This window comes from Arachis ipaensis, chromosome B7 (genome assembly GCF_059453495.1).
Source record: "Arachis ipaensis isolate K30076 ecotype BB chromosome B7, ASM5945349v1, whole genome shotgun sequence".
Lineage (NCBI taxonomy): Eukaryota > Viridiplantae > Streptophyta > Magnoliopsida > Fabales > Fabaceae > Arachis > Arachis ipaensis.
The window spans coordinates 59,375,368-59,388,083 of record NC_142442.1 but is presented as its reverse complement, the minus strand read 5'-3'; positions in this window follow the sequence as shown (position 1 = coordinate 59,388,083).

Here is a 12,716-nt window from a genome sequence, read left to right as displayed (position 1 = left end):
AAACGTTGGCGCAAGCTTTTCTCCTCCAGGGTGTGCAAGTGTGGCGCCAACGTTTGCCAAAAAGTTTGAGGCCAACGTTGGCGCAAGCTTTTCTCCTCCAGGGTGTTGGTTTTGTGATGCCAACGTTTGCCAAAAAGTTTGAGGCAAATGTTGGCTCAAGCTTTTCTCCCAAAAGTTTGAGCTAAAGTTTGAGGCAAACTTTGGCTCAAGCTTTTTTCCTCTGGGGTGTTTTCAATTCTTCCAAAAGTTTGAGCTAAAGTTTGAGGCAAACTTTGGCTCAAGCTTTTTGTTCTCCCTTGCTCCTAGCCATTCCTTCTTTCTTCAACCTTCTTCAAAACTCTTTTCACCTATCATCAATCAACCAAACACATCAAAGCTTTTCTCAAAATCATGAGTTTGTTATTCTTTCATAATATATGACAATTATAGCATAAAATCTCATGAAATTGCATTAATTTATCCATGGTGGATTAAATCAAAGGAAACATGAAAATCTACCCAATTGGCTTGCTTATGGCTCAAGAAAGTGCATAAATCAATTGAAAATAAGTAAAAAAAACTAGTGAAACTAGGCTAAGATGACTTGTCATCACAACACCAAACTTAAAGCTTGCTTGTCCCCAAGCAAGAAAAGAATTATTGAGAAGAAAGAATGAAATGGAAGAGGATGTTCATGCTAGCAGAGTATTATTGGTAGTTCATGGGGTTTTCTGTGGATAAGTAAACACTCACTTCTTATTGACTTTTAGGCCTAGAAAGTCTCCTTCAAGCATCAAGCAACACACTGCTATGACCTCTCATTATTTCTTTGTCCTTGACTATTGTTTTTCTCTATAAGCTTTAGTTCAGTGTCATGTGTAACAAGTTCTTTTCTTTCTTTATACTTGACACATTATTCACTATAGACACTTGGCTCACATTCCTTCTTAAAACATTGATGCCCAGCACCTCTTTGGGTTACTAAATGCCTTGTAGTTAGGTTGCTCTTGATAGTGGACTTTCAGCTGATGATCCCGGGTTAGTTAACCCAAGTCACCAAGTGTTGATACACTCCAAAGAACTTAATAATCCAAGCAGATCCTAGTACAAAGACACCACAGACATATATTCTAAGGTTCAAGCTATTGGTGTCTAGCTTTGTTTCTTTTTATTTTCTTTTGTCTTGTTGCCACTTTTTGGCTATTTCTTTTCTCTTTTTGTTTTTCTTTTTAACCAAGGACTTTTATTTGATTGAGATTCATAGACAGTAGGCCACTTTCTACTTAGAAGGAGACATCCTAGTTCTCTTATTCACTAAAAGTGAGCTATCATACAATCACACATACATACCACCACTTACTTTTATTGTACTTCTATCTAACAGAGAACTATCTCACTTCACATTCAAACATTTCTTTTATTGAATTAAAGATGCAGGGGACAAAGCATGCTTTTTGTTAAGTGAAAGTAAACACACAAGCGCACACTTAGACTAGCTTACTTATTTTAAGGGAAACAAACATAATGCAAAGACTATTTTAAACAGATAAGATGCATGCTTTTTTTTTCTTCTTTGTAGTGATGAACAAGGAGCAAGTCCACCTTTCATTTGTCATGCCTTTTCTTTCTTCTTTCATACACTTGGTTGCTGGTGTTCCCTGTGTCCATGTCTGTTGTCTGTTGACCCCGCCAGAACCCAGCTCTATTCATCGCCTCCTCTACTCTATCTTCAAGTTTCATAGCATTGCTTACTTCTATCTCACTTCTCCCTTTGAAGAATTCATCGAAAGTTGGAAATGCTGGATCCATGTTGTGCAGATGCTCTCTAATATAGTTCAGTTTGATTTGACTATTTATGTTGTAGTCGGCTTGGACTTCATATCTTGCATCTTGGAGGGTTGTGAACTCTGTGAGAGCCCTCATATTTTCAGCTTGCATTTGTGCCAACTTTCCAAATGATTCGTGAGATTGAAAGGCATGCTCCTCTTGCATCACGAAGAATTTTGACTCAAACTCACTTTGTCTGTTCATCATTCTTAGCTGCCGTTCCTCTTGCTCTTGTTGGTTTTTCATGTACAGTGAATGGTATTCCTCTTTCCTTTCTTGAATTCTCATGTACTGTTGTGATAATCTTCCAATTGCTTCCTGCATCTGAGTCATATCTAGAGTGTCATGTGGTGGAATGTGTTGTTGTTCCTCTTCCTCTTGTGGTTCTTCTTCCTCTTGTAACTCTTCTTCCTCCATTGGTTCTTCTCTTTGCCTTCTTCCATATGGTCTTCGGCCCTGATGCGCTTCAGTAACCATCATCATTCTTTCAATGGTTATAGGCATGCCCTGGTTCAACCATGTTGGATTCTCGTCCTCCATTGGTACTTTAGCTTTTGTGCACAACCTCATAATGGTGCTTGGGTAGTACAACCAAGACCCGGCCGAGTTCTTCTCTGCAAGTTTTTGAATGTCTTTTGCAAGGATTTCATGAACCTTTACCTCTCCTCCCACCATGATGCAATGCAACATAACAGCTCTCTTCCTGTTGACTTCTGAGGTGTTTACTGTGCCCAGAATTGATCTTTTTAATAGCTCATACCATCCCTTTGCTTCAGGGATAAGATCTCCTCTCCTTAGGTATTTATATTTATTTTTGGCATCTCCTTCCCACTCTGAGTTCTCCATACAAATATCTCTAGAAATTCTATCATAATCCGGATCTCCATTTACCCTTTGGTGGTATCCCGGTTCACCAAAGCGGACTGATTTTAGTCCCAAGACTTTCTTGATGGCATCTGAACTAAAGTCTACTTCCATCCCCCGTACATAACTCTTGTACATTGGGGCTTCACCTGTGTTAAGTCTTGGGATGTTGGCATAAAACTCTCTTATGATATTTGCATTGACCTGAGTGATAGGTGAGACGAGTTCTTCCCATTTCCTCTTTCTAATCTTGTCCTTCATTTCTTGGCACCCTTCATCTGGTAGCAAGAGTGGAACCTCTGGATATATCTTCTTCTCATTCATCCATTGAAGTTGTAATTGATGGTACCAAGATCTAAATCTCCATCGGTCATATTCAGGTGTACTCTCATCCACCATGGGATCTTTTCCTTTTCTTCGTTTGGTTCTTGAGGAAGAGGCCATGATCACTTGATTAGTTGATCTTCTTAGAGGTTAATGGGTTTGTGAGGAATATTGGAGGTTTTGTTTTGCTCTTGAGAGGGAAAATGTTTGAGGCTGAGCTTATATGATGAAAAGTGATAAATGAAATAGAGTTTGAATGGTTGGAGTGCAGGGAGTGTGCAACTCTTCGGTTATGTGCATGGCTTGAAGGTGGTGTGTTACTTAAATGAACAATGGAGGGCTGGGATGCAATTGGACACTATGTGAATCAAAGGTGTGCATGTGAGGGTGAATGAAGACAAAACTTGCTTCTTCAATGGTCTTTAACGTGATCATTCCAAGGAGTGGCAGATTCACTTTTTGAGACATGTGATGGGATTTTGTCCCCATGCTATGCTCTCCCTTTGTCTTGTCTCTTTCATTGAGTGTTCTTTGACCACCTAGTCATCACAACGAGACATCAAGGATCAACATTATCAAACCGTGGCAAGAATGCTTCCTTTATTCACAACTATATGAACTCTCATTCCTTATATCCATTTTAACCGTGACTTTTCTTGGAGGACACCAAACTTAATGTTTGGTCATATAGTTTAAAAATGTTTCTTCCTCCAACTAGTGTTCTTGAAATCCCAATGTCACTCTTGGTTAAATGTTTATAAGAATTGCTTTCATCATAATTTTTCTTTTTCTCTCTTTTTTTTTCATGAAGGATCAATTGTATCCCTTAATCAGTGCATCAAGGTTTGATGAACACCAAACTTGTCTCTTGTTAAGGGGTAAATGTGAGATGCCAGCAGTTAATCACAATTGATGCCTTCATCACAGAATATGATTTCTTTTCCATTGTAAAGTCTCAGAAAGTGACAACGTATGATCATTGGTGCATGATTTTTAATTTTCATGAAAAGAAAAACACCAAACTTAGTGCTTGGTCATATGCTTCATCAGGATAACTAAGCACATAGTATGAAAATGTTTGTAACACTGGTTTGGTGTGCTTGAAGGTACACCAAACTTTAGAAGTCTTAGCATATGTTTCAAAATAGTGTATGCATTCATTAAGTATGTTCATGAAGAGAAGAAAAAATCATGCTCAGGTGATCATAGCTTATTGAATTTAAAATGACATAAATCTTAAATCATGGGTTGCCTCCCATGGAGCGCTCTTTTATTGTCACTAGCTTGACACTGGGGCTTTCTTTTATGGTGGTTGATGATTGTAGTGCCTCAACTTGTCTCCCCTGACTGTAATCCTCCTCTTTGTTCCTTGGTGTTTAATTTTAGCATGTTCTAATGAGAGTATATTGCTGACAGTGTAATAGTCATCCGTCTGTTGGCTTGCTCCCAGTTGTTGATAGATCAATTGCACTTTATCACCCTCGGAAAGCCCTTCTGTTGGAATCTTTCTGTTCTTCCAACCCTTTTTTGTTTTGTTTCTGTGTTTCTTCCTTTCTTTTGTTGATCTTTCTTCTCTGGCCGTAGGCTTACTTTGGAGATCTCTCTTCTCAGTGGCTAGTACTCCAATATCCTCTTGGACTTCTTCATCATTCTGCACAATCTTTTGCCTTGGGATGTTGCTGTGAATCACCTTGTTACTTTCTTCCTTTAACTGTGATTCTTCCTTGTCGAGTTCTATATTGTCTTTCTTCTCATCACTAAACTGCGCTTCTGGTACTACTTTCAGAGTGACACTCTTATCATGCATTCTGAGAGTTAATTCCCCTTGCTCTACGTCTATGATAGCTTTAGCAATGGCTAAGAACGGTCTCCCAAGTATGATGGAGTCACTTTCATCTTCATCTGAATCCAGAACCACAAAGTCTGCAGGGTATATGAATTTGTCCACCTTGACCAGAAGGTTCTCAATTACACCCCTGGGGTATACCATTGACTTATCTACCAGCTCTAAAGACATCTGTACCGGTTTAACTTCCTCTATATGCAACTTTTTCACCAAAGAGGAGGGAATTAAGTTAATACTTGCTCCTAGATCGCACATTGCCTTAGTGATGGTTAATTCCCCAACGGTGCAAGGCAACAAGAAGCTCCCGGGGTCTTCAAGCTTAGGAGGAAGCCCTTTTTGAATCAAAGCCCTGCATTTCTCAGTAAGCAGTATGGTCTCTTTCTCATCCCAACTTCTTTTCTTGTTGATAAGCTCCTTCAAAAACTTGGCATACAGAGGCATTTGCTCAAGTGCTTCAACCAAGGAAATGTTGATCTCCAGCTTCTTGAAAGTTTCAAGGAACTTGTGAAAATGTTGGTCCTTAGTCTCTTTGCTGAATCTCTGGGGATATGGCAGTGGAGGTGTGATGCTCTTTCCTACTTGCTGCTGTCCCTTAATCACTTCTTTTGAATTGTGTGGTTAGTTGTTCTTTTCTTTGAGTTTCTCAGTGCTTTTGTTTGGCATCATAACTTGATCCTTGGCTTCATCTGCCTTTGTTTGCTTTTCATCTTCTATTGGTCTTTTGCTGCTCTCTACTTGCTTCTTTGTAGTGTCATTGTTGCTCATCAATGTTCTTCCACTCCTTAATTGTATTGCCTTGCATTCTTCCTTAAGATTTGGGATTGTGTCACTCGGCAGTGAGCTTGAGGGTTTCTCAATAGAAATCTGCTTGGAGATTTGCCTAATCTGCCTCTCTATGCTCTTCATGGAGGCTTCATGGTTCTTGGTTGTCATTTTCTGGTGCTTCCACATTTTGTCTTTCAAGGTTTCCAAGTTAGTGAGTCTTTGAGATTCAGGTGATGCTTGTGGTGGGTTGTGAGATGTGGATGGTGGATGGTAGGCATTTTGGTTGGTGGGTTGGTTATTGGATTGGTAATGGTTGGGGTTGGGGTAGTTGTTTTGAGATTTTCTGTAAGGGTTTTGGTTAGTTTGCTGCTGGTTGTGGTTTTGGTTGTTTCTTGAATTGTTTTGGGTTGAGTTCCTCTGCCATGGTTGTTGGTTTTGGTTGTGATTATCTCCCCATCTGAGGTTTGGGTGGTTCTTCCAGGATGGATTGTATGTGTCACCATACACTTCATTTTGTCCAGAGTTTTGGTTATGCATGTACTGCACTTGCTCCTGTTGTTGCTCTTCTTGGCTTTCTTCATTCTGCACCCATACAGTTGATGGTTGGCTTGTGTTCACAGCTGCTACTTGAAGGCTATCAATTCTTTTGGCCATTTGTTCAAACTGTTGTTGAATTTGTTGCTGCATCATTTTGTTTTGAGCCAAGATTGAGTCCACTCCTTATAGCTCCATTACTCCTCTCCTTTGTGATGGTTGGCGGTTTCTTTGATGAGCAAAGAAATATTGATTGTTGGCCACCATGTCCACAAGATTTTGGGCTTCCTCAGCAGTTTTCATCAGTTGTAGTGAACCTCCAGCAGAATGATCTAATGCCTCTTGAGATTTCAATGTCAGGCCTTCATAGAAATTTTGCAACATGTCCCATTCATTGAACATCTCTGGAGGACACTTTCTGATTAAGGCTTTGTACCTCTCCCATGCTTCATACAAGGATTCGGCATCTAATTGTGTGAATGTCTGCACCTCGGTTTTCAGCCTGATGACTCTTTGGGGTGGATAGAATTTGGCTAGAAATTTAGTCACCAAGTCATCCCAACTAGTGATGCTTCCTTGGGGAAAAGTTTTAAGCCATTGTGCGGCCTTGTCCCTTAATGAGAACGGGAACAGCAGAAGCTTGTAAGTTTCAGGATTCACGCCATTGGATTTGACAGTGTCACAAATCCTTAAGAAGGTAGATAGATGTTGATTTGGATCCTCCAATGGTCCTCCCCCAAACGAGCAGTTGTTTTGGACCAATGTGATGAGTTGTGGCTTCAGTTCAAAGTTATTTGCATTGACATTGGGGGTGAGAATGCTGCTTCCGCAATGTCTAGCATTTGCAAAAGTATAGGAGGCCAGTACTCTCCTCTGTTGTGGGTTATTGTTAACCCCTCCTCCTGGATTAGATGGATCTCCTTCCATCTCGTGATATTCTTCCTCAGATTCTTCCTCTCCAACAATATTTTCCCTCTTTCAGCTCTTCTTAACCTTCTAAGAGTTCTCTGGTCATTCTCAGATAAAACAGGAGTGGTTCTCCCTGTACCTGACATATAAACAAAACAAAAGAAACACCACCAGTAACACTTCAATCTATTGCTAGAATGAAGTTTTAGTTAGCTTAAGCAAAACTTCAAACAGTTAGTGTGTCAGTCAAAAATTAAAGAAACAGAAAAGAAAAAGTGCTTGATCTAGATCTCCACTTCACTTAATCATTGTCAATCTATTTCAATCCCCGGCAACGGCGCCAAAAACTTGATGTGTATTTTTGGAAAACGAATTCCAAACACACAAAACTAACCGGCAAGTGCACCGGGTCGCATCAAGTAATAAAACTCATGGGAGTGAGGTCGATCCCACAGGGATTGAAGGATTGAGCAATTTTAGTTTAGTGGTTGATTTAGTCAAGCGAATCAAGAGTTGATTTGAGTGGTTTGTATTCGACAGAAGCTAAATTGCATGAAATTTAAAAGGGAGAGGGACAATTGCAGTAAATTAAAGAGCAGAGAAGGTAAATGTGCTGAATCTTAAAGAACAAGAAATTAAATGGCAAAAACTTAGAACGCAAGAAATGTAAATTGCAGAATCTTAAAGTGCAAGAAATGTAAATGGCTTGAACTGTAAAGGGAATTGGGAAGTGGATTTGCAGAATTTAAACAAGGAAAAGTAAATTGCATTAATCAGACAAGTAAAGGGTGACTTGAGTTGAACCGGATCTGAAACGGAAATGTAAATGAACTTGAAAAGCTTTAAACAGAGAATTTAAAATGCAAACTCCAGATCTCAGAACCTAAGAGACTAGATAACCGAGTCTAGATCTCAATGCCTTCCTAGATCCAATTCGGAAATCAATTGCAAGAAAATTTAAAGATCAAGCAGTAGAAGAAGCAAAACCAAATTCAATTTCCAAAAGTTGCAATAAAGTGAGACAGAGAGATCTCAAGGTGAGATTGAGACAGAATTTCCTCAATTCTTCAACCCAAGATCCAAGGCAAATGTAATTGAAATTGAAAACAAGAAAACTAAGAGAAAGAGAATTCAATTCTCCTACTCCGAAGCTTAGAAACTTAAAACAATTCAAAACCAAAAGCTCTCCAAAAACTACTCAGCCAAACTAAAAGGAAAGCTCCCTTAAAACTTAAATCCTAAGCTATTTATACACTTTCTTCAAATGGTCTTCAAGCCTTCAATTGGGCCTTTGGTCTTGATGGAATTGGGTTGATAAAGGCCTTGGTTGATTGCTCTTGGAGTTGGAGAAAGATCCATTGTGAACCGGGTTATAAATCATAAAAGTTTGAGTAAAAGTTTGAGGCAAACTTTTACTCAAACTTTTTATACCAGATGGCTTAACTTGCTGCTACCAACGTTTGGGCTAAAGTTTGAGGTCAAACTTTTGCTCAAACGTTGGTCCCCTTGTATATGTGTGTGGCGCCAACGTTTGCCAAAAAGCTTGAGGCAAACGTTGGCGCAAGCTTTTCTCCTCCAGGGTGTGCAAGTGTGGCGCCAACGTTTGCCAAAAAGTTTGAGGCAAACGTTGGCTCAAGCTTTTCTCCCAAAAGTTTGAGCTAAAGTTTGAGGCAAACTTTGGCTCAAGCTTTTTTCCTCTGGGGTGTTTTCAATTCTTCCAAAAGTTTGAGCTAAAGTTTGAGGCAAACTTTGGCTCAAGCTTTTTGTTCTCCCTTGCTCCTAGCCATTCCTTCTTTCTTCAACCTTCTTCAAAACTCTTTTCACCTATCATCAATCAACCAAACACATCAAAGCTTTGCTCAAAATCATGAGTTTGTTCTTCTTTCATAATATATGACAATTATAGCATAAAATCTCATGAAATTGCATTAATTCATCCATGGTTGATTAAATCAAAGGAAACATGAAAATCTACCCAATTGGCTTGCTTATGGCTCAAGAAAATGCATAAATCAATTGAAAATAAGTAAAAAAAACTAGTGAAACTAGGCTAAGATGACTTGTCATCAGCTACTTCCCGTTCTCTCAGTGAAAATGGTCCAAATGCGCTGTCACTGCACGACTAATCATCTGTCGGTTCCCGATCATGTTGGAATAGGATCTAGTGATCCTTTTACGTTTGTCACTACGCCCAACACTCGCGAGTTTGAAGCTCGTCACAGTCATCCCTTCCCAGATCCTACTCGGAATACCACAGACAAGGTTTAGACTTTCCGGATCTCGAGAATGGCCACCAATAATTCTAGGCTATCCCACAAAGACTCTGATATGAACCAGGAGCCGAAGAGATAAATGCTCAATCTACGGTAGAACAGAAGTGGTTATCAGGCACGCATTCATAGGTTGAGAATAGTGATGAGTGTCACGGATCATCATATTCATCATGGTTGAAGTGCAAGCGAATATCTTAGAATAGGAATAAGCTTGAATTGAATAAGAAAACAATAGTACTTTTCATTAATTCATGAGGGACAGCAGAGATCCACACCTTAATCTATGGTGTGTAGAAACTCTACCATTGAAAATACATAAGTGATGAAGGTCCAGGTATGGCCGAATGGCCAGCCCCCTAAACGTGATCTCTGAACATAAAATTATTCAAAGACTAACCAGAGATATAGGTCTAAGGATTAAATATCCAAAGATGTAAAATAAATCACTAAAAATAGTTTTTATACTAAACTAGTAGCTAGGGTTACAAAAATAAGTAAATGATGCAGAAATCCACTTCCGAGCCCACTTGGTGTGTGCTTGGGCTGAGCATTGAGCTTTCATGTGTAGAGACTCTTTTTGGAGTTAAACACCAGGTTGTAGCCTGTTTCTGGCGTTTAACTCTGATTTGCAACCTGTTTCTGGCGTTTAACTCCAGAATAGGGCAGGAAGACGCTAGTTTGCATCGTCAAAACTTGGACAAAGTATGGACTATTATATATTGCTGGAAAGCCCTGGATGTATACTTTCCAACTCAATTGAGTGTGCGCCAATCGGGTTTCTGTAGCTCCGGAAAATCCACTTCTAGTACAGGGAGGTCAGAATCCAATTACATCTGCAGTCCTTCTTCAGCCTCTGAATCAGATTTTTGCTCAAGTCCCTCAATTTCAGCCAAAAAATACCTGAAATCACAGAAAAACACACAAACTCATAGTAAAGTCCAGAAATGTGATTTTTATTTAAAAACTAATAAAAACATAGTAAAAACTAACTAAATTATACTAAAAACTACGTAAAAACAATGCCAAAAAGTGTATAAATTATCCGCTCATCAGGATGGAAGGTTAGAAGAGCTTGAGGGTTGGTCGATGTTGTTGTTGGAAGAGGGCATGGTCATCTTTGAAAGCATGTTGGTGAGATTGGCCAATTGAGCGCCCAAGGCATTAAATTGAGCCTTGTTGCTCTCGTCCCGTTTCTCCATAGCGGCTCTAAACTTATCTACTTGATTGGTGGAAGATGAAGGGGTTTGGTTGGATTGTTGTCTATGGTGTGGTACTTGGTATTTGGTGTAGTTATTTTGGTTTTAGTTCGGGTGATTTTGGTTAGCTTGGTGGTTGGTGTTGTTATGGTGGTATTGGGATGAAGATTGGTTGTTGTTGTGATGATAAGAAGAGTTGTTCCATCTTTGGTTTTGATTGTTCCCTTGTACATTATCCCGCCACCTTTGATTTTGATTACTACCATGAGAGTAGTTGTTTTGGCCTTGAGAAGGCGGACGATTGTTGTAATTCACATTAGCTATGACAAGGGCATGCTCCTCTTGAATTTGACAGCATTGATCGGTGTAGTGTGTGGTGCTAGAGCACAAACCACAAATCCTAGGAGGGCCTTCAAGTTGAGCAACTGGGGGTGGGGCTTGGATGGCTTGGATAGAGTAGTATTCCTTTTGATCTTTTTGTATTTGTGTGAGAATAGTGGTCATGTCCCTAAGCGCTTTGGTTAAGCTTGCTTCAGAAGGGGATGGTTCTACCACACCCTTGAGAGGATTACTTCTCACCCTTACATGTTGTGTAGCCTCGGCAACATCATTTATCAATTTCCAAGCTTCTCCCTCCGTCTTGTTTTTTGAAAGGGAACCACCACGAGAAGCAGTGAGCAATCTTCTATCTTCCACACAAAGACCTCCGGTGAAGTAACTAATGAGCAAGTGAGTGTTCAATCCATGATGGGGACAAGATTCTAATAGCCTCTTGAACCGAGTCCAATACTCATACAAACTCTCTTGGTCTCTTTGCATTATACCCGAGATCTCCTTCCGGACGTAATCAGTTTTCTCTCGTGGGAAGAATTTATCTAGAAACTCTCTTCTCAAGAAATTCCAATTGATCACAATCTCATCCGGTAGCGAATAAAACCATGTCTTTGCTTGCCCTTCAAGAGAGAAGGGAAAGGCAAAAACCATAATAGCCAACTCATCGGCTCCATGCCTTCGAGCCGTAGAACAAGCAACTTGAAAATCTCTTAGATGTCGGATGGGGTCTTGACCCGGCAACCCATGATATTTAGGAAGTAGATGTATCAAGCTACTCTTCAACTCAAAGTTTAGATCAAGGTTAGGATACCTTGCTTGCAAAGGTGAAGTATGATATCCGGAGCTCCTTGCTCATGCAAAGTGATCCGTCATGGTTCCATCATGTATGGTTCACCTGTGGGATGCAAAGATGTATTAGTAGTGCCAACAGAAAAATAGGAAGTAGCGGACTCCAAGTCACTCTCAGTCGGTATTTTCCTCAAGAGAGGCCGAAGTACTAGCCGTATAGTCCAACCGCCGTCTAGCTTGCTGAGCGTGTAACAAAGTTCTTTCAATCTCAGGGTCAAACTCGGCTAAGCTAGAATTCGGTTGAGACCGAGTCATCAAACTTGGGAGTCATAGCACACATACATAAGAAATCTAAACTATAGCTAAGTATTGAAAGAAAGTAAAGTATCTACAATATTCACATATTCACATAACCAATATCAAGGCATATGTTGCAACCATTCCCCAGCAATGGCGCCAAAAATTTGATGGCACAGGTTACCGTCGGTAAGGAATTTCACAAGATTTTTGCGTTGCAAGTATAGCCCTCAATTGACAAATAATCCGCGAATCAAATTTCGAAGGAATTGGTTGTCACATGTTCAACCCCAATAAAAGTAACCGAAGTATTCAAACCTTGGGTCGTCTCACAAGGAATGGGCAAACATGTGCATCAACATTGGTTAGAATTCCGGGGTTGCAAGTCATGAGCAAGAAATTAAACTAGGAATCTTAACAAGCAAGTAATCTTGAAGTGCAAGAAACTAATTCAAATAACTAAAGCAAGATGTGGGCAATTCTAAACTAATAAGATAACATCCACTATAATTCTATTCTAAAACTAAACAAATAACTATAACTAAGACAAAGCAATTAGGATTTTTGGGTTTTCAAATATGAATAATAAAAGCAACTCTTGGCTAGACATGGGAATTGGGGGTCACTATCCTTGTCTAATAACCATATCTTGACAATTATGAGGAACCAAACCCATTAAGTTTAATTCTATACTTGAAGTATATTAAATGGTTTAGTCAAAATGAACCCATAAGGTCCAACCTAGCTACTAATTGACTTAGTAGTAGGCTAGTGCTAATG